The sequence below is a fragment of the Rhinoderma darwinii genome, chromosome 5 (genome assembly GCF_050947455.1).
Source record: "Rhinoderma darwinii isolate aRhiDar2 chromosome 5, aRhiDar2.hap1, whole genome shotgun sequence".
Taxonomy (NCBI): Eukaryota; Metazoa; Chordata; class Amphibia; order Anura; family Rhinodermatidae; genus Rhinoderma; species Rhinoderma darwinii.
Window position 1 is genome coordinate 91,827,462 of NC_134691.1, and position 27,839 is coordinate 91,855,300.

The window sequence follows — 27,839 nt, forward strand, 5'->3', positions numbered from 1 at the left end:
CACCGTGCTCCATAATGCTGCCCCCACCGTGCTCCATAATGCTGCCCCCACCGAGTTCCATAATGCTGCCTCCACCATGCTCCATAATGCCTCCCCCACCATGCTCCATTATTCTACCTCCACTATGCTCCATAATGCTACCTCCACTATGCTCCATAATGCTGCCCCCACCATGCTCCATAATGCTGCCTCCACCATGCTCCATAATGCAGCCTCCACCATGCTCCATAATGCTGCCTCCACCGTGCTCAATAATGCTGCCTCCACCGTGCTCCATAATGCTGCCTCCACCGTGCTCCATAATGCTGCCCTCACCGTGCTCCATAATGCTGCCCCCACTGAGCTCCATAATGCTGCCTCCACCATGCTCCATAATGCCTCCCCCACCATGCTCCATTATTCTACCTCCCCTATGCTCCATAATGCTACCTCCACTATGCTCCATAATGCTGTCCCCACCATGCTCCATAATGCTGTCCCCACCATGCTCCATAATGCTGCCTCCACCATGCTCCATAATGCAGCCTCCACCATGCTCCATAATGCTGCCTCCACCGTGCTCCATAATGCTGCCTCCACCATGCTCCATAATGCAGCCTCCACCATGCTCCATAATGCTGCCTCCACCGTGCTCCATAATGCTGCCTCCACCATGCTCCATAATGTTGCCTCGACCATGCTCCATAATGCTGCCTCCACCGTGCTCCATAATGCTGCCCCCACCGTGCTCCATAATGCTGCCTCCACCGTGCTCCATAATGCTACCTCCACCATGCTCCATAATGCTGCCTCGACCATGCTCCATAATGCTGCCTCCACCATTGCTCCATCATGCTGCCTCCACCATGCTCCATAATTCTGCCTCCACCATGCTCCATAAAGCTGCCCCCACCGTGCTCCATAATTCTGCCCCCACCGTGCTCCATAATTCTGCCTCCACCGTGCTCCATAAAGCTGCATCCACAGTGCTCCATAATGCTGCCCCCACCATGCTCCATAATTCTGCCTCCACCATGCTCCATAATGCTACCTCCACCATGCTCCATAATGCTGCCTCCACCATGCTCCATAATGCTGCCACCACCATTGCTCCATAATGCTGCCTCCACCATGCTCCATAATGCTCCCTCCACCATTGCTCCATAATGCTGCCTCCCCCATGCTCCATAATTCTGCCTCCACCATGCTCCATAATGCTGCCCCCACCGTGCTCCATAATGCTGCCTCGACTGTGCTCTATAATACTGCCTCCACCGTGCTCCATAATGCTGCCCCCACTGTGCTCCATAATGCTGCCCCCACTGTGCTCCATAATGCTGCCTCCACCATGCTCCATAATGCTGCCTCGACCATGCTCTATAATACTGCCTCCACCATGCTCCATAATACTGCCTCCACAATGCTCCATAATGCTGCCTCCACCGTGCTCCATAATGATGCCTCCACAGTGCTCCATAATGCTGCCTCCAGCATGCTCCATAATGCTGCCCCCACCATGCTCCATAATTCTGCCTCCACCATGCTCCATAATGCTGCCTCTACCATGCTCTATAATACTGCCTCCACCATGCTCTATGAGGGTATGTTCACACGAGGTCATTACTTCCGTAATTGACGGACGTATTTCGGCCGCAAGTACCGGACCGAACACAGTGCAGGGAGCCGGGCTCCTAGCATCATAGTTATTTACGATGCTAGGAGTCCCTGCCTTGCTGCCGGACAACTGTCCCATACTGAATACATGATTACAGTACGGGACAGTTGTCCGGCAGCGAGGCAGGGACTCCTAGCATCATACATAACTATGATGCTAGGAGCCCGGCTCCCTGCACTGTGTTCGGTCAGGTACTTGTGGCCGAAATACGTCCGTCAATTACGGACGCAATGACCTCGTGTGAACATACCCTAATACTGCCTCCACCATGCTCTATAATGCTGCCCCCACCGTGCTCCATAATGCTGCGTCGACTGTGCTCTATAATACTGCCTCCACCGTGCTCCATAATGCTGCCCCCACTGTGCTCCATAATGCTGCCCCCACTGTGCTCCATAATGCTGCCTCCACCATGCTCCATAATGCTGCCCCCACCATGCTCCATAATGCTGCCTCGACCATGCTCTATAATTCTGCCTCCACCATGCTCCATAATGTTGCCTCGACCATGCTCCATAATGTTGCCTCCACCATGCTCCATAATACTGCCTCGACCATGCTCCATAATTCTGCCTCCACCATGCTCCATAATGTTGCCTCGACCATGCTCCATAATGCTGCCTCCACCGTGCTCTATAATGCTGCCCCCACCGTGCTCCATAATGCTGCCCCCACCGTGCTCCATAATGCTGCCTCCACCGTGCTCCATAATGCTGCCCCTACCGTGCTCCATAATGCTGCCCCCACCGTGCTCCATAATGCTGCTTCCACCATGCTGCATAATGCTGCCTCCACCGTGCTCCATAATGCTGCCTCCAGCTTGCTCCATAATGCTGCCTCCACCATGCTGCATAATGCTGCCTCCACCATGCTCCATAATGCTGCCTCCACCGTGCTCCATAATGCTGCCTCCACCATGCTCCATAATGCTGCCTCCACATTGCTCCTTAATGCTGCCTCCAGCATGCTCCATAATGCTGCCTCCAGCATGCTCGATAAAGCTGCCTCCTGGATGCTCCATAATGCTGCCTCCAGCATGCTCCATAATGCTGCCTCCAGCTTGCTCCATAATGCTGCCTCCACAGTGCTCCATAATGCTGCCTCCAGCATGCTCCATAATGCTGCCTCCAGCATGCTCGATAAAGCTGCCTCCTGGATGCTCGATAATGCTGCCTCCAGCATGCTCCATAATGCTGCCTCCAGCATGCTCCATAATGCTGCCTCCAGCATGCTCCATAATGCTGCCTCCAGCTTGCTCCATAATGCTGCCTCCACAGTGCTCCATAATGCTGCCTCCAGCATGCTCCATAATGCTGCCTCCAGCATGCTCGATAAAGCTGCCTCCTGGATGCTCGATAATGCTGCCTCCAGCATGCTCCATAATGCTGCCTCCAGCATGCTCCATAATGCTGCCTCCACCGTGCTCCATAATGATGCCCCCGCCATGCTCCATAATGCTGCCTTCACCATGCTTCACTGCGGGGATGGTGTTCTTTTGGTGATGATGTTAAGTGGTGGCTTTGTACCAAACATACCTTTTGGAATTATGGCCAAAAAGTTCAACCTTGATCTCCTCAGACCATAACATTTTTTTCCCACGTGCTTTTGGCAGACTTGATGTAAGTCTTTGCAAAACATAGCCGGACCTGGATGTTTTTCTTTGTTAGAAAAGGCTTCCGTCTTGCCACCCTACCCCACGGCCCAGACATATGAAAAATACAGGAGATTGTTGTCACATGCACTACACAACCAGTACCTGCCAGAAAGTCTTGCAGCTCCTTTAATGTTTCTGTAGGCCTCTTGGTAGCCTCCCAGACCAATTTTCGTCTTGTCTTTTCATCAAATTTTGAGGGACGTCCAGTTCTTGGTAATGTCACTGTTGTGCCAAATGTAATCCACTTCTTGATGACCGTCTTCACTGTGTTCCATGGTATATCTAATGCCTTGGAAATTCTTCGGTGCCCTTCTCCTGACTGATGCCTTTCAAAAATCAGATCCCATTGATGTGTTGTAAGCGCTTTACGGATCATGGCTTTTGCTGTCACATGCAACAAAGAAAATGTCAGGAAAATCCTAATAGAACAGCTGAACATTTTATGGGGTTACTCAGAATCACTTTAAATAATGACAGCTGTGTAATGACTACTATTTAACATGAGTTTAAATGTGATTGGATAATTCTGAACACAACCACATCCCAAATTATAAGAGGGTGTTCACACTTATGCAACCGCATTATTTTTATTCTTTATTTTATTTTTCCCCACTGAAGGATTTCAGTTTGTTTTTAAATGAAATTGTACAGATTATGGGTTACAGTAAAGGTGGAAAAAGTTCTGAAATAATTCATCTTGTACTGATTTTGTAACATGACAAAAACTGGCATTTTAACAGGGGTGTGTAGACTTTATATCCACTGTACATATCATAGAGTGGGTCACACTTTTTGGACATGTCTCTATTAGCTACAGAGGAGAACTGCTGGAAAGAGAGGACTTATTAGGGCCATGAATTATATCATCACCTAATAACTGGTAGAGAGTGTATAATTATATGTATTATTTAACAGGAGACACATCTCAAACAATGGACTATGCCGGAGTCCCCCTCATATCCAATCGAGTCTGCAATACAAAATATATCTACGGCGGAGTCATAAAGCCATCCATGCTCTGTGCCGGCTTCCTAGAAGGTGGAGTAGATACCTGTCAGGTACTGTAAGATAATTTATTAATTGTATCTAAAATACTTACAAAAAACTAAAATAAAAAATACAACACCCTCCCTGCTTATCAGAGTCATAAAAAATAAAGTGGGTCGTTATCACAAATCAGTCATATGCTTTTAATTTCATGTTTGGACTTATCAAATCTAATATATTTATACTATATATTTTAATATGTCTCTTTAAAATATAATACTGCCCCCATTTAGAAGAATATAACTACTATAATACTGCCCTCTATGTAAAAGAATATAACTACTATAATACTGCTCCTATATACAAGAATATAACTACTATAATACTGCCCCTATATACAAGAATATAACTACTATAATACTGCCCCCTATATACAAGAATATAACTACTATAATACTGCCCCCTATATACAAGAATATAACTACTATAATACTGCCCCTATATACAAGAATATAACTACTATAATACTGCCCCCTATATACAAGAATATAACTACTATAATACTGCTCCTATATACAAGAATATAACTACTATAATACTGCCCTCTATGTACAAGAATATAACTACTATAATACTGCCCCCTATATACAAGAATATAACTACTATAATACTGCTCCTATATACAAGAATATAACTATTATAATACTGCCCCCTATATACAAGACTATAACTACTATAATACTGCTCCTATATACAAGAATATAACTACTATAATACTGCTCCTATATACAAGAATATAACTACTATAATACTGCTCCTATATACAAGAATATAACTACTATAATACTGCCCCCTATATACAAGAATATAACTACTATAATACTGCCTCCTATATACAAGAATATAACTACTATAATACTGCTCCCTATATACAAGAATATAACTACTATAATACTGCCCCCTAAGTACAAGAATATAACAACAATAATGCTGCCCCCTATGTAGAAGAATATAACTACTATAATACTGCTCCTATATACAGGAATATAACTACTATAATACTGCCCCCTATATACAAGAATATAACTACTATAATACTGCTCCTATATACAAGAATATAACTACTATAATACTGCTCCCTATATACAAGAATATAACTGCTATAATACTGCCCCTATATACAATATAACTACTATAATACTGCCCCTATATACAAGAATATAACTACTACAATACTGCACTCTATATACAAGAATATAACTACTATAATACTGCCCCCTACATACAAGAATATAACTACTAGAATACTGCCCTCTATGTACAAAAATATAACTACTATAATACTGCCCCTATAGACAAGAATATAACTACTATAATACTGCTCCCTATATACAAGAATATAACTACTATAATACTGCCCCCTATATACAAGAATATAACTACTATATTACTGCCCCCTATATACAAGACTATAACTACTATAATACTGCCCCCTATATACAAGACTATAACTACTATAATACTGCCTCCTATATACAAGAATATAACTACTATAATATTGCCCCCTATATACAAGAATATAACTACTACAATACTACCCCCTATATACAAGAATATAACTACTATAATACTGCTCCTATATACAAGAATATAACTACTATAATACTGCCCCCTATATACAAGAATATAACTACTATAATAGGGGTAATAAATATATTGTTGTAGTTTGGATTCATGATGTGTGAAACCTTAATTACTACACTGAATCTGGTAATATCTGTATATTTTTGTGTTGTTCTAGGGGGACAGCGGGGGTCCTTTAGCCTGTGAAGACAGGAAAGTGTGGAAACTGATGGGAACCACTAGCTGGGGTGTCGGCTGTGCTATGAGGTATAAGCCAGGAGTGTACACAAGGATATCGTCTTTCCTGGACTGGATCCACATACAGATGGAGGTAATGATATTCTTACCCCTGTGATATGATTATAGGTTCACTAAAACATCTTACAGGCCAGGGTATCTAGATCATTAGGGGCTCCATTGCAAAAATAAAGGGTTGTTCTGCTGTTGTTGGATCATGTTATCACAACTCATCATTATGGGAAAGCAGGGCTCAGTGCTATCCTCTGCCCATTTCCCCCTGCGATTGGGGATAAGGGTAGCTGTGTTCGGGTACTCTAGAGATACTTTGGCTTTCTCTACAGTTTTGGACATATATGGTTTTAAACAGGAAAAGTAGGGTTCCGACTGCTAGGCCCTCACCGAGTCTTAAAAAAAGATATATATATATATATATATATATATATATATATATATATATATATATATATATATATATATACTTTAAGTAACTATTCTTAAATATTTTTTTTTTGGGGGGGGGGGGGGTCTGGTTGTATTTACATGACCTTTGAGATGTAGAACTCTGTGATTTTTTGGATTTATTAAAGGGTTTTAGGGTTTTCTCAGGACTACACGCTGTGCACATACTGTATGCCCTTTTATGCGCAAGGTCCTTTGGCAGATCCGGCTGTCACGAAGGGGCTATGCACCCACTGGGCCATACCGTCTTGGCGGGAAGGCAGCTGGCCAACAGGGCGCAGGTGAAAGTCTATAGTTCATATAGGTACCTGTGGCAGCTCAGACAGTAGCAGGGCAGGCTCGGCTTGGACTAGGCAGCAGGTAGAAGTCAGGCGAGGTGAAGCAGGTCAGACGTGGGATACAGCATGACACGACTTTGGCACAGCACGGTGTTCGACCAGGATGGTATGGAATGCAAGGAAAAGGTACAGGTACAGGAAACAGGAACACACTAGGAGGCCTTCACATAGACAAACTTAGGAAACATCAACAATGCTCAGGCATAGAAGCAGGTAGCTGGACCCCTCTTATAGTCCAGAGTACTCACGGGTAAAAGTTTGGGATCCGGCTGAGATGAGTGGACGCGAGCGCTGGCGTCTCCTGAGGAGGAGGCTGGGGCCAGCGCTTGCCGACTCGTGGCTGCGGCTGTCAGGGGGAGGTTGGAGCTGACGGCCCGCAGCCACGGACATTACAGTATCCCCCCCTCTTATGCCCCCACCTTTTGGGGCCAGCGCGAGAGAGAAACTTTTTCAGAAAAGTAGGGGCATTGAGATTCTCCTCTGTCTCCCAGGACCTCTCTTCAGGACCAAACCCCCTCCAATCCACCAAATAAAAAGTTTTTCCTCTCACTCTCTTGGTGTCCAAGATCTCCTTGACCTCAAAGATGTCCGAAGGGCCACTGGAGGCAACCGCAGGGCTGGGAGTCTTGGAACAGCGGTTCAGAATCACCGGTTTCAGGAGGGAGACATGGAAGAAGTTGGAAATCCTGAGGGTAGGAGGCAGCCGAAGCTTGTAGGCGACAGGGTTGATCTGGTGCAGGATCTCGAATGGTCCGAGGAACCTGGGAGCAAATTTGCATGACGGCACCCTCAGTCGGATATTCCTGGAAGACAGCCAGACCCTTGTGCCAGGAAGAAACTGAGGAGGTTCTCTTCTCCTTGTGTCAGCCTTTTGTTTCATGCGGTCGACTGCCATTAGGATGGAGGATCGAGTCTGCTGCCAGATCTGCAGGAAGTCTCTAAACATGGAGTCAGCCGCTGGTACCTCCAAAGTATTGGGCACCGGGAGAGGAATTTGTGGGTGCTGGCCGTAGACAATGAAGAATGGTATATTCCTTGTAGACTCGCTGGTGTGATTATTGTAGGAGAACTAAGCCCATGGAAGTAACTGCACCCAGTCATCCTGCAGCTTGCTGATGAAGTGGCGTAGGTAGTTCTCCAAAATCTGGTTGATCCTCTCGACCTGACCATTAGACTGAGGATGGTAGGCTGAGGAAAAGTCCAACTTCTCACCTAGAAGTCCGCAGAGGGCTCTCCAGAACTTCGAGGTAAACTGAACCCCCCGATCAGACATAATATGCTGCGGCAAGCCGTGCAGGCGGAAGATGTATTGGATGAATAGCTTGGCCAACTGAGGAGCAGAAGGAAGACCGATCAGAGGAACGAAGTGGGCCTTCTTTGAAAATCGGTCCACCACCACCCAGACAGCACTGCATCCAGCAGAGAGAGGCAGGTCCGTGATAAAGTCCATAGCTATATGCTGCCAGGCAGCATTGGGCACAGGCAATGGCTGGAGCAGACAAGCAGGTGTGAGCGGCCTTGTTGGCTGCACATACAGAACAGGAAGAAGCAAAGTCCATAATATCCTTGGGCAGCGTGGGCCACCAGAAATGACGAGCAATCAGATCCCGGGTATTACGTAGCCCCGCGTGACCTGCCAGTCTAGGGGAGTGTCCCCAGCGGAGGATTCTTCCACAATCAGCCAGGCGCACAAAAGTCCTCCCTGGAGGAATGTCCCCAACTTGCAGGGGATTGACAGAGACAATGCAGGACGGATCAATAATGTTCTGTGGACTCTCTATGGTGTCTTCCGTCTCAAAAGACCTGGACAAGGCATCGGCCCTCACATTCTTGTCGGCCGTGCGATAATGAAGCTCAAACTGGAAACTTTTAAAGAACAGTGACCACCTGGCCTGACGAGGGTTCAGCCGTTGGGCCGTCTGGAGGTAGGTCAGATTCTTGGGGTCCGTAAAAATTAAGATCGGATGAGCTGCGCCCTCTAGTAGATGTCTCCACTCTTCCAGGGCCAATTTGATGGCCAGTAACTCCCGATCCCCAATCGAGTAGTTGTGTTCTGCGGAAGAGAAGAGCTTAGAAAAATATCCACATACCCTTGACTTGCCCTTGGGACCTCTCCTGGAAGACCTGCGGGAGCGTTACACAGGCCGAAGGGCATTACTAGATGCTCATAGTGTCCATCACGGGTGTTAAATGCAGTCTTCCATTCATCACCCTGGCGAATCCAGACTAGGTTGTAAGCCCCACGCAGGTCTAGTTTAGAAAAAATCTTGGCACCACGTATACGATCAAACAGTTCAGAGATCAGTGGCAACGGATATTTATTCTTCACCGTGATCTGGTTGAGACCTCGGTAGTCGATACAAGGACGAAGAGAGCCATCTTTCTTTTTGACAAAAAAAAACCCGGCTCCTGCCGGAGAGGAAGACTTTCGTATGAAGCCCCTCTCCAAGTTATCTTTCATATAGGCGGACATGGACATAGTCTCTGGCAAGGAGAGAGGATATACCCTACCACGGGGAAGGGATGCACCAGGAATCAGCTTGATAGGCCAGTCATACGCCCGATGTGGAGGCAATGTCTCCGCCTCCCTCTTGCTGAAGACGTCCGAAAATGCAACATAATGACTCGGCAATCCTGCCAATGACCAAGGCAGCAAAGGCTGAGCCGAACGAATCTGCACCAGGCAACGACCTTGACACTCAGCGCCCCACTGGAGAACCTCTTCAGAATTCCAGTCCAGGACTGGGGCATGCAGTCGGAGCCAAGGCCGGCCCAGCAACACAGGGTTAACAGCTTTGGATAGCACATAGAAAGGCAGAAGTTCGGTGTGAAGGGCTCCCACTTGTAGCCTCAGCGGCGTGGTGACAGCTATAACTGGATCTGGCAGAGGTAGTCCATTCACTGAGGCAACTGTCAACGGGCTCTCCAGAGGGGTGGTGGGTAATTGCACAAGGTCCACCAGGTCTCTGCGGATGAAATTAGCAGCGGAACAAGAGTCCAGATATGCAGAGACCTGATGCGTTCTCTCACCGGACACTATGGTCACAGGTATGGACAATTTAGACGGAAGTCCATCTTTACCCAAGTTGTCACTCCTAGCAACTCTAGGTTTTGGGATCTTTGGGGACACAGGCGCACGAGATGGCCACCGAGGCCGCCATAAAGACAGAGTCCAGATGTGCGTCTGCGTTGTCTCTCCTGGGTGGATAACTTACACTGGTTCATTATTACCGACGCCTTAGGAGGATCAACATCTGAGGACAGCAGGGGTTGCCACAAAGTAGGAGCCAGACTGGGAAGGACTCCCTCCCGTCGAACCTCTTGGAGGCGTTATCGGATCCGTATATCAATCCGGGCAGACAGAAGGATGAGGTTATCCAGGGTAGACGGCAGCTCCCGAGCGGCAAGTTCGTCCTTAATCCTAGAAGCTAGTCCATGCCAGAATGCAGCCACGAGAGCCTCATTGTTCCAGCGGAAGCGGAAATGGATGGCGTAATCACTCACGGAGGTGTCTCCTTGGCGTAGGTTAATCAAAGAGGCCGCTGCAGTTGAGACCCGTCCAGGCTCCTCAAACACAATGCGAAAAGTCCGGAGGAAGGCTGGGAAGTCACGGGTCTCTGGTCCTTGTCTCTCCCAGATAGGGTTTTCCCATGCAAGAGCCTTGCCAGTGAGGAGAGAGATGATAAAAGCGACCCTGGCGCCATCAGACGAAAATGTCCTAGCATACAGGCTGAAGTGGATCTGCCATTGATTAAAAAATCCACGACAGGTACTTGCTTCTCCATCATAGCGGTCAGGAAGTGGCAAATAAACACACGGGTCAATACTGCCAAGAGGTGTAGTCTGAGGATCAACATTGTCAGGAGGTGTAGTAGGAGGAACAGCAGCTTGTGCCTCCTACCGAAGCGTAAGAATGTTCAATGCCTGGAGGAGTTGGTCCTGTCGAGACCGGAGGTCTAGCATATCCGCTCGCATCTCTTGAGATGTCGTCACAGTCTTGAATCGACCAGCGGGGCCCATGGCCTGAGCGTAATGTCACGAAGGGTCTGTGGACCCCACTGGGCCATACCGCCTTGGCGGTAAGGCAGCTGGCATACAGGGCGCAAGTGAAAGTCTATAGTTCGTATAGGTAGCTGTGGCAGCTCAGACAGTAGCAGGGCAGGCTCGGCTAGGACTAGGCAGCAGGTAGACGTCAGGCGAGGTGAAGCAGGTCAGACATGGGATACAGCACGACACGACTTTGGCACAGCACAGTGCTCGACCAGGATGGTATGGAATGCTAGGAAGAGGAACTGGAGCAGGTACAGGAACAGGAAACAGAAAACAGGAACACACTAGGAGGCCATCACATAGACAAACTTAGGAAACATCAACAACACTCAGGCATAGAAGCAGGGGGCTAGACCCCTCTTATAGTCCAGGGTACCTACAGATTAAAGTTCATCAAAAGGTCCGGTGCGCGCGCTGCCCCTTTAAGAGCGGGCACGAGCGTGCGCATGCACCCTACGGGATCCGGCAGAGGTCAGTGTACGCGAGCGCTGGCGTCCCCTGAGGACATTGCCGACTGGTGGCTACGGCTGTCAGGGAGAGGTTGGAGCTGACTGCCCGCAGCCACGGACATTACACCGGCATATCCATGCCACCATGTAATACTACATTTCCCCTGCATTGGCCGCTGCAGTCAAATCATAGACATCACTCCATGCTGGATCTCATTTATTCATTGGGCACGGTAGCAGGCACTGAGGGCATTGTGGTTGTTACTGGGGACACGAGTACCTCAAGACTATTTTCTGCTTGAGGCAAAAAGTGAAATGGTGAGTGAAAAGGCCAAATGCCACCAAGAGCCCTTAGTGTTTTTCCAATAGAAAACCAGCTTCCTCAGGGGTCATTGTGGTGATGCATTAGGCTGCAAGGACACTGGGGCTATTATTGGGGTTCTCCAGCTTAAAATTGAGGACTTTGCCACTATCAGTGGGGACTTTGCAGCTGTCGCTTGGGGCACTGTGGCAGGCACTGGGTATGTTGCTGGAGTAGTGTGTCTGGCACTGTGTTTTGGACTATTATAGGGTCACAGTGGCACTTGAAGGGGTTTATAATTCCTTTTTATTACAAATTTTCCTGCAAAATTGGGTGACCAATAGTTGTCCTGCTGCTGGGACCCTTAATGATCCACTAGCTTAGGGGATCCTGGCAGCAAGTGTCCAATTCCCCTGCAGTGCCACCACTGGAGAAATAAATCATTACATGGTGTTCATTAACCTCTTAATGACCTGCCTATTTTAGTTAATGACAAAGCAATTTTTTAAGTTTTTCCATTCCAAGAGCTATAACTTTTTTATTTTTGTGCCGATGTAGCTGTATAAGGTCCTGTTTTTTGCGGGACAAGTTGTATATTTTTTAATATCACCGTTTTGGGGTACATATCATTTATTGATTAACTGTTATCTTTTTGGGGGGAATAGAAAAAAAAAAACGCAATTTCGCCACTCTATTTTTGTGTCCTAAATTTACGGCGTTTACCGTGTGGTATAAATAACACAATAACATTATTCAGTGGGTTGAAACGATTGCAACGATACCAAATTTATAGTTTGTTTTATGTTTTACTACTTTTATACAGTAAAAACACTTTTTTTGCGGGACGACTTGTAGTTTTTATTGGTACCATTTTGGAGTACATGCGACTTTTTGATCACTTTTCATCAAATATTTTTTAATTCAGCACTCAAAGAAAGCAGCAATTTTTGCATTGTTTTTTATTTTATTTTTTACGGCGTTTGCCGAGATGGTTAAATAATGTAATAACTTTATAGTTGGGGTCTTTACGGAGTTGGCAATACGAAATATGTGTATCTTTTTTCCTTTTTTTTTTTTTAATAATAAATTAGTTTGTAAGGTGAAAAAGTGGGTTTTTCATCTTTCTTTCCACTTATTTATTTATTATTAACTTTATTAAACTTTTTATTTTACTTTTTTACTAGTCCCACTAGGGGACTTCACTATGTGATCGTCCGATCGCTTTCGTAATGCACTGCAATACTTCTGTATTGCAGTGTATTACTGCCTGTCTGTTTAAAACGGACCGGCATCTGCTAGGCATTAACTAGAGGCAGACCAGGGGTTCTTTATTAGGCCCCCCGGCTGCCATAGAAGACACCGTTACCCTGTTTATTTATTCTAATGCAATGCCGTAGAAAGGCTATTGCATGGGAATAAAGCCACGATAGTGGCCGCCGTAAAAACACTAATGGGCGGTCACTAATGGGTTAAAATCAATGGGCCATTAGTGTAATGAATGTACTTGCGAGTCCTCCAAAGGGAGAGACACTCTTTGTAGCCGCCTTCCATTCCGTCTAAGGTCTCAAATGGACATCCACCCTTTAAAAACTCAGAATTCGTTAATTGAAAATGAATTAAACCAGAAAACCCCATTAAGAAATTTTTCAATTTTTCCATCCCATCCAGCTCGGCTGCCTTGCACAATACGGAAATCCACAAATAGGCAGGTAAGGAAGGGTGTGAGGACTGTGAGACAATATTTACCTGCAGAGGTGGAGCCCATAGACGGTGTTATCGCCCTCTGTGCCCACACTGGAGTGATACGGCCCCTGCACGCCTAGATAATCTTAGGTAGGGTTTGTCGTGGCTCAGATTGTACGTATTTGGATTGCGGGACTGGTGAGGTTTATCTCACGGGAGGTTAGTCACCCATCATGTAGACGCGTTCTCCTCCTAAAATATTTAAAGGGAATGTGTTGCCAGCAAAACATGTTTTTTTTTTTTAGTTAAACAATTAGTATGTAGGTGATTAAACATTGTTCTAATTTTTTATTTTTTTTTCACGAGTCAGGAAATATTATAAATTGGATTCAATTTATAATATTTCCCAGCACTGGTCACTAGATGGAGCCATTCCCAAAATTGCAGCATTGCATGTGGTAAAGCAACCACATTGCTTTATGCTGCAAAATTGGGTAAAAAGCCCTCGCTCTAGTGAGCTCTCAGCATCCCCCCCTCCTTTATCCTGGCTAGTGCCGGGAGAAACGAGGGGTTTGAACGGTCTAACCTCCTACACTGTGTGTCGCCATTTTTTGAGCTAACACACAGTGTAGAAGGTTTACATACAGTAGTAAACACACAGTAAAACACGAACATACATAGAAATAACTTACCTGCTCCAGTCGCCGCCACTCCCTCCGGTCCATCCGCTCCGTCTGCTGCCGTTGCTCCATGTGCACAAGTCCGGAAGCCGCGACCGGAAGTAGTAATCTTACTGTCCGGCCGCGACTTCCGGTCCACAGGAAAATGGCGCCGGACGGCGCGCATTTCAAATTGAACTGTGTGGGAGCGGCGCATGCGCCGTTCCCACACAGCGGCGTACACGATAGTGTATGGAACGGGCCCCGTTCGCATTCACTATGGGACTGGAGCTGCCGTATTCCATGTCTGTATGTGTCGTTAATCGACACATACAGAAATGGAAAAAAAAATGGCAGCCCCCATAGGGAAGAAAAAGTGTAAAAATAAAAAAAAGTAACACACAAACACACAAATTAATCCAAACGTTTTTAATAAAGCACTAACATCTTTAACATATTAAAAAAAAAATTTGGGTGACACTGTTCCTTTAAAAGGCAAAATACTCTTAGTGAAATATATATTAAAAGTATAGAATGGCTTTTTTGTATTTTTTAAAGGCAAACTCCTATCAAATCCCAAAAGTTCCGGGGTGACAGGAGATAACTCCAAAATCCCACTCCCCCCATGAAACACTTACAGGGGTCTGGGAAGCTGAGATATGAGGAGCTGTTTGGTGGGGTCCTATCACTGTCGATCTGCTTTAGCTGCCCATGTTCTGCCTGTGACATAGAGGGAACCAGGTGGTGATCTAGGATTCTCTTCCCCTGTGTACTGTGCCTGGTTTATCATTGAGGCACTGTGCTTGGCATGTTATGTTACAGGGGTGCCATGACATATACGAAAAATGTGCTTATTACGCCAAGGAAGTGGAGCAAATTTATAATGTGTTTGACCCTTTTTACGCCAATCTTGACCGTGAATGAGATGTGGCTAAGGGGAGTCATCCAAGGGGTTATGAAAGAAAAAAAAACTTGAATAAAAGTTAATTATAAATAACTGTGAAAAAAAAGTACAAAAAAATGCAACCACAATATAATTACCGTATATTTAATACCTTTTTATTATAGAACGGTTACAAAAAAATAATAATAATACACATATATTTTGTAATGACGGGGGTAGGGAAACGGACAAGTGAGCCCTAATCTACCCGCCACTCTGTCCCTGCCTACTTGCAACGACCCGCCCTAGGCAACGGGGTACAACTGGGCGCTCAGTAAGTGTACGAGACAAACAGACAAGGGAACACAAAGCAAAGGGAAAGGGGCAGTTGCCCACGGCAACACCGTGAGCAACAAGAATGGTGAACGAGCCGAGTCAAAACCAGGAGTGCACGAGGTACCAAACGCAGAGCAGGAGAGTAGTCAGTAAGCCAGGGTCAGTATGGAGCAGGATCAAATAGTCAGAAGCTGTAGCTGGGCCAGGAAACCACACGAGAAGAATCACAAGCAAAGGAGGAACAGGAAAGGCAGGTATAAATAGACAGAGGGTGGGAGCTAGCTGAGTCTGGCCAGGCTGCAATAGGCTCTCCCACTCCTAAGCCTGCCATCCTGAGTGGTGGAAGATGGAGTCAGTCTCAGAGACACAGACTCAGGTGCAGACTGATTACCTATGGGAGTATACACAGAAGTTGTGCCTGGCAGATCCTTTACATATTTGGTATTTTTTAACAACCTGTTCTAGTAATCTATTCATGATTAAAAGTGATTGATAAATGGTGTAAAAAAATGTTTGTTTGTTTTTTTTAAAAATTGACAAAAAAATAAAAAATCACTTTTTTTTACATTTTCATCAAAATCTAAATTAATATAAATAAATCGCTGAAATATTTGTACCCAACAATAATATCGAATGAAAGTACAAGAAATTCTGCAAAAAACAAAACAGCTAATAAATCTACAACTACTAAAATTGAAAAAAAAGTTATGAGCGCTGGAGACAAAAAGTTATCATTTTTTGGTGTCCTTAAAGGGTATGTACACCTTTAAAGACATTTTTTTTTCTTTTTTATTATAAAAATGTATTAGTGTTTTTTACAACTTTGTAATTTGTTTTCATTTCTTTTTTTTCTTTTTTGAGATACAGCTGCTTTGTATCCTGTATACAGACCAGCTGTATCTAGTGCTGAAACCTAAATCCGTCAGTTCCAAGAAGTGACATGCACTTCTTTTTGTGGGGCGTATTTTTTATGCGCTGTTTTCTCAAACTGCCGCGTAAAAAACGTCCAGTCGGAACGAAATGCAGTTTTTCCCATTGAAATCAATGGGCAGATGTTTGGAGACGTTCAGTTTCTGTTTATTCAGCCATTTTTCAGGGCGTTTACGCCCCGTAAAACGGCTGAAAATAAGCCGTGTGAACATGACCTTATACATTGTTTTAGTAAGAAAAAAAAGTCTTAAAAAGTTTCCATATCCTTTAACCCGTTAGTGACTGTTAACACACCATTTCATTGCGGTCACTAATGGGCTTTATTCTGATACATATGCCTTTTTGCGGCGCTGCATCAGAATAAATGTGCGCCACCGGGACCAGTAAAAGCTCGCTGCTCTCAGCTATTGGAGGTAGCTGAGGAGTGGGAGCAGACCTGTTTGAGTGGGCAGGTTCAAAATCAACATTGATCCCAGCCATTTAACCCCTCAGGTGAGCGACCGCCGCATCGGAGTGGTTTTAAAGGGAGGGGGCTCCCTCTCTCAGCCCATCGGCACACCCACGATGTGATCGCGGGGGGTCGATGGTTTCCATGGCAGCCAGGTCTGCCTCTAGTGAAAAAAAAGTTTAATAAAGTTAATGATAAATAAATAAAAATCCCAAGTAAAAAATAATAAAAACCCCCTTTTTCCCCCTTAGGGTATGTTCACACGAGGGCGTCCGTAACGGCTGAAATTACGGAGATGTTTCAGCCTGAAAACATCCCCGTAATTTCAGCCGTAACGGCCTGTGCAGGCGCTTGAACGCCGCGTCCATTACGGACGTAATTGGCGCTGCTATTCATTGGAGTCAATGAATAACGACTCCAATTACGGCCAAAGAAGTGACAGGTCACTTCTTTGACGCGGGCGTCTATTTACGCGCCGTCATTTGACAGCGGCGCGTAAATATACGCCTCGTGTGAACAGACAAACGTCAGCCCATTGCTTTCAATGGGCAGATGTTTATCAGCGCAATGAGGCGCTATTTTCGGACGTAATTCGGGGCAAAAACGCCCGAATTACGTCTGTAATTAGTGCGTGTGAACATACCCTTACAAAATGCTTTATTATGAAAAAAAAACAAAAAAAGTTTAAAAAAATTAGACATATTTGGTATCGCCACCTCCGTAACGACCCCAACTATAAAGTAATTACATTATTTAACCCGCACGGTGAACGCCATAACAAATTAAATAAAAGGCAATGTCAGAATTGCCATTTTCTGTTCATTCTGCCTTCCAAAAAATTTGATAAAAAGTGATCAAAAAGTCGCATGTACTCCAAAATGGTAATAATAAGAACTATAAGTCGTCCTGCAAATAAAAAGCCGTCATACAACTGTCAGGGATCATTACCATGTATATTGTTTGAAAAATATTATCCTTACATATATATATATATATATATATATATATTCAGTATATTACACAAAGAGATTGGATTCATGGAGCACAAAGAACAAGCATAACACGCCTATGGAAGACACCGCCCCCTGAAATGCAAAGAGGAGTGTGCAGAAGAATGTACAGGAGAACTTACAGCTAAGGAGCCAATGGGACTTAAGCAAGTCCCACATCTCTAGGGAGGGGCATGTGTCTTTTCTCTGTGTGTTTCTTTGTTCTGAATAAAGGGCAGTTCTCCTCTTGTCTGATGGAGAGAAAGATGTCTACCAGCATTTGTCTGTGTGGTGTACTTCTTTCCATGAATGCATTCAGCTTACAATTTACAGAGGTGGTTATTCGGTGTGAGATAAGAGGGAGAAGGAAGATACCCTGACACAACTGCGGAAAAAGAAAAAAGTTGTGACTCTTAAAATATGTTTTTACTGTGTAAAAGTAGTAAAACATACGAAAACTATATATATTTGGTATTGTTGCGATCATAACGACCCGCTGAATAAAGTTATTATGTTATTTATACCACACGCTAAACGGTGTAACTTTAGGATGCAAAAAAGTGTGCTGCCGAAATTGCTGTTTGGTTTTTTTTTCTATTCCCCCACCAAAAAAAGTTAATAAAAGTTAATGAATAATATTGTGGGTATTTGAGCCAGGAGAAACAACCATTATATTTGTAATTAATAATTTATATGTACCCCAAAATGGTGCTAATAAAAAATATACAACCTGTCCCGCAAAAAACAAGACCTTATACAGCTATGTCGATGCAAAAATAAATAAATAAGTTATAGCTCTTGGAATGCGACAATGGAAAAACGCAAAAAATCGCTTGGTCATTAAGGCCTAAAATAGGCAGGTCACTAAAGGGTTAAGGTAAAAAATGAGTCTGCAGGGCGTTAAAGACGGGTCATATTTTGCTGCAGATTATTGTTGTACTTAGATGCGTCATGAGGCCATAAAAGAAAGATAAATGAGTCTTACTTGTCTAGCGAGTTCTCGGGTGCTCCTCTAGATCAGGGACAGACAAATTCCAGGAGCCGAGAAGTCAATATGCCTAGAAATATCTTCTAACTTTTTGGGTTATTTCCTATTGATGTTTATGAAAATTCTTGGTGCCAGGTCAGTATTGGCTCCTGGGGTCTCACAACTGGCTCCTACCGTACCACAGCAGATTAACATGTCATTTATGTCCAGAAAACTGGATACTTGGTACATGATAGTTGGGGGTCCTGCTCCAGATTTTGCATTAGGCCCAGGAGCTTCAAGTTACTCCTCTGTCTGATCGAATATTTTTGGACCTTTTTGTTTTTTTTTGTCACAGAGAGAAGAGAGGAGAATAAACTGAGAAAATTCCCCCGACCTCCAGTCCCCAGTGATGGCGCAGGGACTCCTTAATGTTTACAATGAATGGACTTCAAGAAAATTAAGAATAAGGAACCTGAGACCATTGACCTGTGACCGAGTGACCCTTATCTCCTTGTATCAGTATTGTGCACTTTTGTCCTATTCGCTGCAGGCAGAATAATATATTTCTACACTCTCCATATAATAAACCATAGAAAAAGTATACATTTACTACAGTATCTGGGGCTGTCCGGACCCTGTATGGCAACCGGGTACTTGATAAATGTTGCACAGGTTAGGATAAAGATTTCAGATGTGTCAGACCTGTGATTGTCATTTGGCACATGGTGATATATGTGGTTTTACATAGGACTGCAGATAAACTTACTGCATTATCTTAAAGGAACACTCCAGTTATGAGTGTGGCCACGTTTCCTATCAGAAGTAACGGCGGGAAATTAAGTTGAGCGAGCGGGCAGACCGGTTGCTTAGGCATCTGTTCGATATCGGAAGCCTCTCCTGCAAAACTCCATCATCTACTTTTATATTTTCCTTATTTTAACTCCACCTCCTTCTTCACCATCCTTAGATATGAATATGTAAGCAATAAGTTTGAGAAAAGTATCGGGGTAAGAATGCTCTGTCCCTGGCTGGGAAGAAACGGGAACCTTCCCCAACTGATCTGACCGCAATTGAAACCAAGCAAAACCAAGCCCAACCCTTTAAGATAAGCCCCACCTTTTGTCACAGATGGAAGAGATGAGGACACCAAGCAAAACCAAGTCCCACCCTTTAAGATAAGCCCCGCCTTTTGTCACAGATGGAAGAGATGAGGACACCAAGCAAAACCAAGCCCCACCCTTTAAGATAAGCCCACCTATTTCCAACAATCCTACCAAAATTAGGAGAAATCCAAGGTGTTGGTGTCTTCTTCTTCTTCCATTACACATTCCTACAAGACTGATACATATAGAAGTAAGACTCTAAATAAACTCAGCAATTGAATAAATGTCTAATTTCCATACACTACAAATCAATCTTGTCTTGTGGAGTACACAGAAGCAAGGGTGGTCCTTAGGGTTCCAGGACGGGTGAGCCTGGTGTTTGTTTCTCCCTCCACGCCCTTTTCCTGCTGGCTATGGTAGAAAGAAGTCACCACAACGATCGTTGTATATGGGGCTGCGTAGCTACAGACCGGTAAGAGTGCCCATGCTGACCCCTGTCCACCACCGAAAAAAGCTTCAATGGGCACATGAAAAGTTGTCACGTAAGGCAGCAAAATCGGGAAGGATTGGGAAATGTTCATGGCAACTGATTCACCATCAATAATTTTTAAACCAGAAATTCTCCCAAATTTATCTGGCACCGACAACAAATTGGGGAGAGTTAATTGTGGGAATGAGGTCAGTAAGATATTATCTACAAAGGGACGATGGGGCAGATTTATTAATAGCGTCAACTTAGATAAGGCAGTCATAAAATGCGCCAAATTGATCAAAGTGGTGCATTCTGCATGATAAATTTGGCGTATCTTGCCAGACATGCCAGCCCCTTTGTCTTCCTTAAACCACCTATTAGTTGACTAAAGGCCCTTTTACACGGGCCAATGATCGGGCAAATGAGCATTCATATGAACAGGGCAATGAGCAGCCTTTGAAGAAGCAAACACTCATTCATCGGCTGATCGTATCGTTTATGCAGCCGGAAATATTATTGTTGTCGGCAGCACATTTCCGTAAACAGGGAGACATGCTGCCAACATGATATGAATGCTTAGAGACGAGCGATCGTAGTAATGATCGCTCGTCCCCATACATTACAGATCATAGCTCGTAAAATGTGCAAATGAGTGCCGATTAACGAGCTGTCTCATTGATCGGTGCTCATTTTCACAGTCCAAATTGGACCCTGTAAAAGGACCCTTTGTTTATGGCAAGTTTTTTTTTTGGGCAAAATTTTGGTGTATTTTTTGGCACATTTTAGGACACAGCCATTTTCTGACAAGCCACACCCCCTTGTACAGCATTTCAAAAGAAGTTTCTGAAATAGTTAATAAATGTGGCACACTGCATCAGCACCACAATTCGGGACACATTTTGAATAGTAAATCTGCCATATTATTTCATGTGCAGACCGGTCCCCTTAATGTTCGGATCAGTCCCGAAAAGAGCCGCTAATAATTCAATTGAAAGAATTAAAGGAAGAGTTGGCTCTCCGAAGTGTACCTTGCATATTGAACCTGTGCTATGGGACAGCGATATAGAGACAAAATCCAGCCCAGAATGTTCTGCCGCAATGAGAAATACATATAATCCCGGGATAGTAAATCAAAAAATGTTGCGAGAACTGGCAAGATAGGGTAAATGAGCCACCCTTCAGATTTTGTCACTGGTTTGGTGCATGGGTATGAAACCCGATTGGTCTCTATGGATCAGTTGTAACAAAAAAGGGTATCTCATCGTCACCATGGTGTTAGCCAGACGTTTTATGTCAATGTTCGGGAGGGAGATCGGCCTACAGTTGTCAATGTCAAGGGAGTCCATGCTAGGTTTAGGAATCATAAAGGCCCCATGCACACGAACGTGTTTTTGCCTCCGCAATTCCCCCGAAAATCCACGGGAGAATTGCGGACCCATTCATTTCTATGGGCCCATACACACTATCCGTGTTTTCACGGGTCCCCGCATGTCCGCAAATCCGTGCCGCACAAACTCAGGACATGTCTTATTACGGCCCGCAAATTCGATGCGGACATGCCCATAGAAGTCAATGGGCCCGTGGAAAATGCGGGTACACCTCCGTGTGTCAACCGCAATTTGCGGATTTGCGGAAGTGTTGCTAGGCGACGACCGGGAATGAGTTCTGTCGTCATCCTGTTTTACCTAGGCTTTTTTTTTTTATCCGCATTTTGCGGATTACATACGGATGAACTGCGGATTACATACGGATGAACTGCGGAGGACTTTTCACGGAACACGGTCCTGGAATTTGCGGACCAGAAAAACACTACGGTCGTGTGCATGAGGCCAAAGTTTTGCCTAATTTGGAAGAGGAATGTGCCTGACTTAATGGTGGTTAAATATTGGTCAAGTGTGGAGCCAGGATGTCTGGAAACTTTTTGTAATATAAAGCGGAGAATCCATCTGGACCCAGAGTTGAAAGTTTTAATGGCCTGAATAAACTTCAGTAGGGAAATATCTTATTTTATTAGGAAGTTCTGGTCTTCTGAAACCTCAGGGGGAGAGAGAAAGCCCCTAGCAGAGAATTAGCAAAGTCAGAGTTAAATCTATCTGGTTTAGTATAGATGGAAATAAAATGTGGTTGTAAAATGTCCACTATGTTTCGGAGTTGGTCGTGGAAGTGCCATTGGGTCAGTGGAGTCCTAAGAGGGTTAATCTTAAGTTTACGTGCTAGTAATGAGCTGGGTTTATTATCGGTGGCAGAGAATCTTTGTGAAGACCATCTAAAACGTTTCTCAGCCTGGTCCCTCCAAGTGTCCACAAATTCAGTCCGAGCTGACGTGACATACGATTTATTTGACTCCATTGGTTTTCCCCTCTGAGGGTATGTTCACACGCTTAGCAAAAACGTCTGAAAATACGGAGCGGTTTTCAAGGGAAAACAACTCCTGATTTTCAGCCGTTTATTAATCATACTTTTTACGCCGGTTTTTGGAGCTGTTTTTCTATAGAGTCAATGAAAAACGGCTCCAAAAACAGCCCAAGTAATGACATGAACTTCTTTTTCGCAGGCATTTTGTAACGCGCCTGTTTTTCAAAACGGCCGCGTAAAAAACGGCCCGTCAGAACAGAACGCCATTTTTCCCATTAAAATCAATGGGCAGATGTTTGGAGCTTGTTCTGCTTCCGATTTTTCAGCCGTTTATAGCCTGAAAAATGTCCGAAAATAATCTGTGTGCACAATTTAGTAGTTAACTGTTCAATTCTCTCAAGTCTTAGATTCTTGCAGTGAGAAGCAATGCAAATTTACTTGCTGTGTATATCCGCTTTGTGCACTTCCCAAAGGGGGACTGGAGAGGAGACATTCAAAGCAAAATAGAAATTTAAAGGGAAATAGGACTATATGCAGATTAACATGAGTCCAAGGAAGTGAGAAGGCAGTCATTCAGATGCCGGGTGTAGCTAGGTTTGGCTGGAATTAGGGAATGATAGTTGAGTATTAATGGACTATGGTCAGATCATGGGGTAGAGGCAATCTTGGCTGAGGCCATCAGAGGAAGTAAAGGGCCTTTTACACCAGCTGACAATTGGCTGATGCAGCAAGCGCCCATCAACGAGACGTCGTTGATCGGCGCTCGTTTGCTCGTGTCACACGGAGCTATGGATGTGGTTGTGCAGTCGTTACTCCGAACGCTCATCCTCATACATTATCATCATGTTCTATAGTGCGTCTCCCTGTTTACTTTTTTAAAACTATACGATCAGCAGATGATCCAGCGTTTGCTCGTTCATATGCTGATCGCTGCCGTGTTTACAGAGGGCAATTATCGGCAACGAGCGTTCTATGAACGCTCATCTGCACAATAATTGGCCAGTGTAAAACCCCCTTAAATGTTGGGAGGTAAATATATGATCTCTTCTACAAAAACATTTATAGGGGTGAGAATAAAATGAGAAGTCCATAGATACCCGGTTCAATTCCCTCCAAGTGTCCACCAGGCCATAGCCGCGTAACAGAGATTGAAAGTCAGAGGATTGAGACGGGGAACGTTAGTGTCCGGTGGAGGGGGAGACTTATCTACACAGGCAGTGGCGGATTATCATTAGGGCGGTTCGGGCGGTCGCCCGGGGCTCAAGGCTCCCAGGGGGCCCATGGCTGCTCGAACCGCACAAGACCGCACGGGCCCCCTCATGCCCGGTGGCGTCGCTAGCACCGGAGGGGGTCCCGGTGCTAGCGGCAGCCACATTCATTTGTATCTGAGTCCTCAGATACAAACAAATATTATAGGCTGCAGGCCACATTAGGCTTGCAGCCTATCAGGCGCTGGGAAGACTCCCTGCGCAGGCCGGCGTGATGAGGTACTGCATCACACCGGTCTGCGCATGCGTCTAGTCCGGAGGCTTCACATGCGTCCAGCTTGAGCAGCCGCCATGAGAACGCAGCAAGGTAAGTAAAATATATATTTATCTTTTTAGGTGGGGGGGTAGCGCTGTGCATATATTCAAGGGAGGGGGGGGAGTCCTCCGTGACACTATATACAAGGGGGGGGGAGTTCTCCGTGACACTATATAGAAGGGGGGAGTGCTGGGTGGCCCAATATACAAGGGGGAGGGTAGCGCTGTGTGACACTATATACAAAGGGGGGGGGAGTGCTCTGTGACACTATATACAAGGGGGGGAGTTCTCTGTTACACTATATACAAGGGGGAGGGGAGCGCTGTGTGGCACTATATACAAAGGGGAGCACTGTGTGGCACTATATACAAAGGGGGGAGTGCTCTCTGACACTATATATTAGGGGGGGAGTTCTCCGTGACACTATATACAAGGGGGGAGTGCTGGGTGGCCCTATATACAAGGGGGAGGGGAGCGCTGTGTGGCACTATATACAAAGGGGGAGCGCTGTGTGCACTATATACAAGGGAGCGCTATGTGGCCCTATATACAAGGGGGGAGTGCTAAGTGGCCCTATATACAAGGGGGAGCGCTAAGTGGCCCTATATGCAAGGGGGAGCACTGTGTGGCCCTATATACTAAAGGGGAGCGCTGTGTGACACTATATACAAGGGGGGGCTGTGTGCCGCTATCCACAGCGGTATGTGTGGCGCTCTTTACAGGGGGGGCTCTGTGGCGCTATTTACAAGAGGGGGAGGGTTGTATGGCGCTATCTATAGGGGGCTGTGTGTAACGCTCTCTACGGGGGGGATGTGTGTGGTGCTAGCTATAGGGGGGTGTGTAATATCTACAGGGGCTGTGTGTGGCACTATGTACAGGGGGCTGTGTGTGGCACTATGTACAGGGGGCTGTGTGTGGCACTATGTACAGGGGGCTGTGTGTATGTTTTGTTTTACAGTGTATGGTATTATTATATTGAGGCGCGCAGTCTTTGGTGCTATTATATTTAGGGGTACAGTATGTGGCACCATGATAACTTTATTTTGGTTTATAGGTGTGGAAATGTTGAAAAAGTGAGGAGCCGCAGACATCTGAGTGGCAAATTCTGCAGAAATGGGTCATGGCCGGGAGAAGTCGTCATGAACTCTGGACCGGATGGATAAGAAAAGAGAAAAAAAACTACTAGAATCTGAGACGTCGTCACCTGTGAGTCACTAGATTTATAGAGAATCTGTCACCTCTCCTGACATGTTTATTATAGGAAATCCTTGTATGTCACAAAAAGTCTTTCTGCAGTCCAGGACTGATAGACAATTACCCTTGTCAGGAGGATGTGTCCCTGCACAAGGTGATACTGTCAGTATGTAGGGACACAGCCCTGTGATAAGGGGAATCATAACACCCATTTGTTAATGCTTGCCCAAAAAGGTAGTGTTAAAAATAGTTACGGCGCGGCAGGGCGGCGGTGCGGAAGGGGGGCCCAAGTTTGGGTAACAGCCCAGGGCCCATGGTCTACTTAATCCGCCACTGTACACAGGGTAGAATATTGGAGTTCTCCGGTACAAGCCGGAGTCCCCTGCTGTTGGCATGAATCATTTTAGACAGATGGCCGAAAAAATGAAGTTGCTAAGTGTTAGGAGCATAATACACCACTAGGGTTACGTCTACATCATGGATGGTGCCCTAAAGGAGAAGATATCTCTCAGAATGGTCTGCAAGTTGTAAAGTACAGATAAAAAGGAGATTTTTATGGAAGGCTCTGATCACACCTCTACACTTTTCTGACGAAGATACAGCATAAAAAATTGGGAAATTATATTTTGGAAAGAATGTTTGAGAAAAACGTGTTTCCTGAAGGCTTAGAATGTCAACTTTACGTGACTTGTAACAGTAGAAGGCTTTGATGTCTCAGCTGGGAAATTAAATTGTGAGAATTGATTTTTAAGGTGATGTTAGCCATGGCTATAAGGGAAAAATATAATATATTTATATTTATAATGGCCCATGGAGGGGGGATAGTACAAAAAAACGGGGGTGGACCGTAAATGAAAGAGCAAATAGAAAGGTTCAAATGAAGGGAAGGAAAATTAAGCTATAATGACATAGAGGGTCGGAGGGTGAAACCGGGAGTAGATCTGCTCCAGAATGGCTGAAGAAGAAGGAACTGAGTGAAAAATAGGGGTCACTGAATTCTGGGCAAAAGGGTGCGGGACAAGAAAGATATAGACTTCTACGGTCATAACAACCTGGACAAGATTTAGTCTCAAGGAGTAAGGATGAAGGTAGAGGAGAGGGTACAATTGTAGAATAAAGTGAGCGTGAGAAAACACCGGGCGTTTATATAAAGGTTCATACAGTATGTTATCAAACATAACCAAGGTTAGGAGCTAGTAGAAAGGCACAAATGTAATAACTCAACAAGTAACCACAATACATAATAAACAAATAACTGAAACCCTGAAGGAGATAGCGGAGGTATAATAGTAAAGATGCGAAAAAATAATCCCACTGCACTCAGAAAAACTTCACTTAAAAATCCTGCTTTATTCCAAACATTTGGTCATGGGTTGCAGAAAAAAAACACAGCCTATGGCCGTTTCGCGTGTGGTCACGCTTCTTCATGGCCCTTGCATTCATCAGAATCCCACCCCCTTTTATTCAATTGTGCAACTTTAGTTGTACAAAGTGTTATGTCTACCACGACCGGCAACAGGTTGTTGAACACACAACAATCCCGCAAAATGCATTTACTTTCGGTTACCCTCACGATGTTTACGCATATGTAGAATAAATATTGGGGAACCCTCCCCCACAATCAATGAACAGGCCTGTTCCCTTAATCTTTTGTACATCAGTCTAATAGTCTTACCGTCACAGTAGAGTTTGTCTTTTTTGTTCCTTCTACCACCGTACAATTGTGACATACGGTTCTGGCCAGCTGCCTTATCTAGTGCCTCACTTGTTGTTTTTTGGGGTAACCCCATATGTATAGATGGGTACATAATTGTCCTGCTTCTTCATAAAAGGTTTTATTATCACTGTTGATCCTTCTTAACCTCAAAAATTGGCCATATGGTAACGATTTCTTCACATGCTGAGGATGGTGACTTTCATACCACAATCAGGCATTTGTTGCTGTTGGTTTTTGACACCCGTAAGTTTGTATATGGCCATTTACTAAGGTAACCATCTCATCCAAAAATTTTATTATTTTGCCCTCCGAATTTACGCGTAAATATCATGTGTATGTCATTCTGATCTAAATAGCTGACGAATTCCGCAAATTCAAACAATTTTAGCTTTTAGGTCAAGGAAAAGTTGGTTCCCATCGCCATCCCTGCTTTATGATGGTTCCACCTACTATTAAATTGAGTATTGATTCTAGTGAGCTCCAATCGGCGCCTGATGGCCTGCACACCTCTATCCTTGGGGATACGGATATACAGGCTCTCAACATCAATGGAACCCAACTGGAAACTATCTTTCCAGGGTTGTGTAATGATGGGGGTAAGGAAACAGACAAGTGAGCCCTAATCTACCCGCCACTCAGTCTCTGCCTACTTGCAACGACCCGCCCTAGGCGACGGGGTACAACTGGGCGACGGTCCCTACGCTCAATAAGTGCACGACAGACAAACATACAAGGGTACACAGAAGCAAGGGAAAAGGGGAGTTGCCCACGGCAACACCGTGAGCAACAAGAGAGGTGAACGAGCCGAGTCAAACCAGGAG

At 44.9% G+C, this 27,839-nt stretch overlaps 1 long non-coding RNA gene across 1 annotated transcript; it reads left to right on the plus strand.

Annotated features, from left to right (window-relative positions):
* Window positions 1–4,191: 4,191 nt before the first annotated feature.
* LOC142652672 (uncharacterized) lies at window positions 4,192–19,921 on the plus strand. The gene is made up of 3 exons (XR_012847880.1): window positions 4,192–4,366; window positions 6,097–6,249; window positions 19,009–19,921. It is a non-coding gene; the product is annotated as an uncharacterized LOC142652672 (long non-coding RNA).
* Window positions 19,922–27,839: the final 7,918 nt, after the last annotated feature.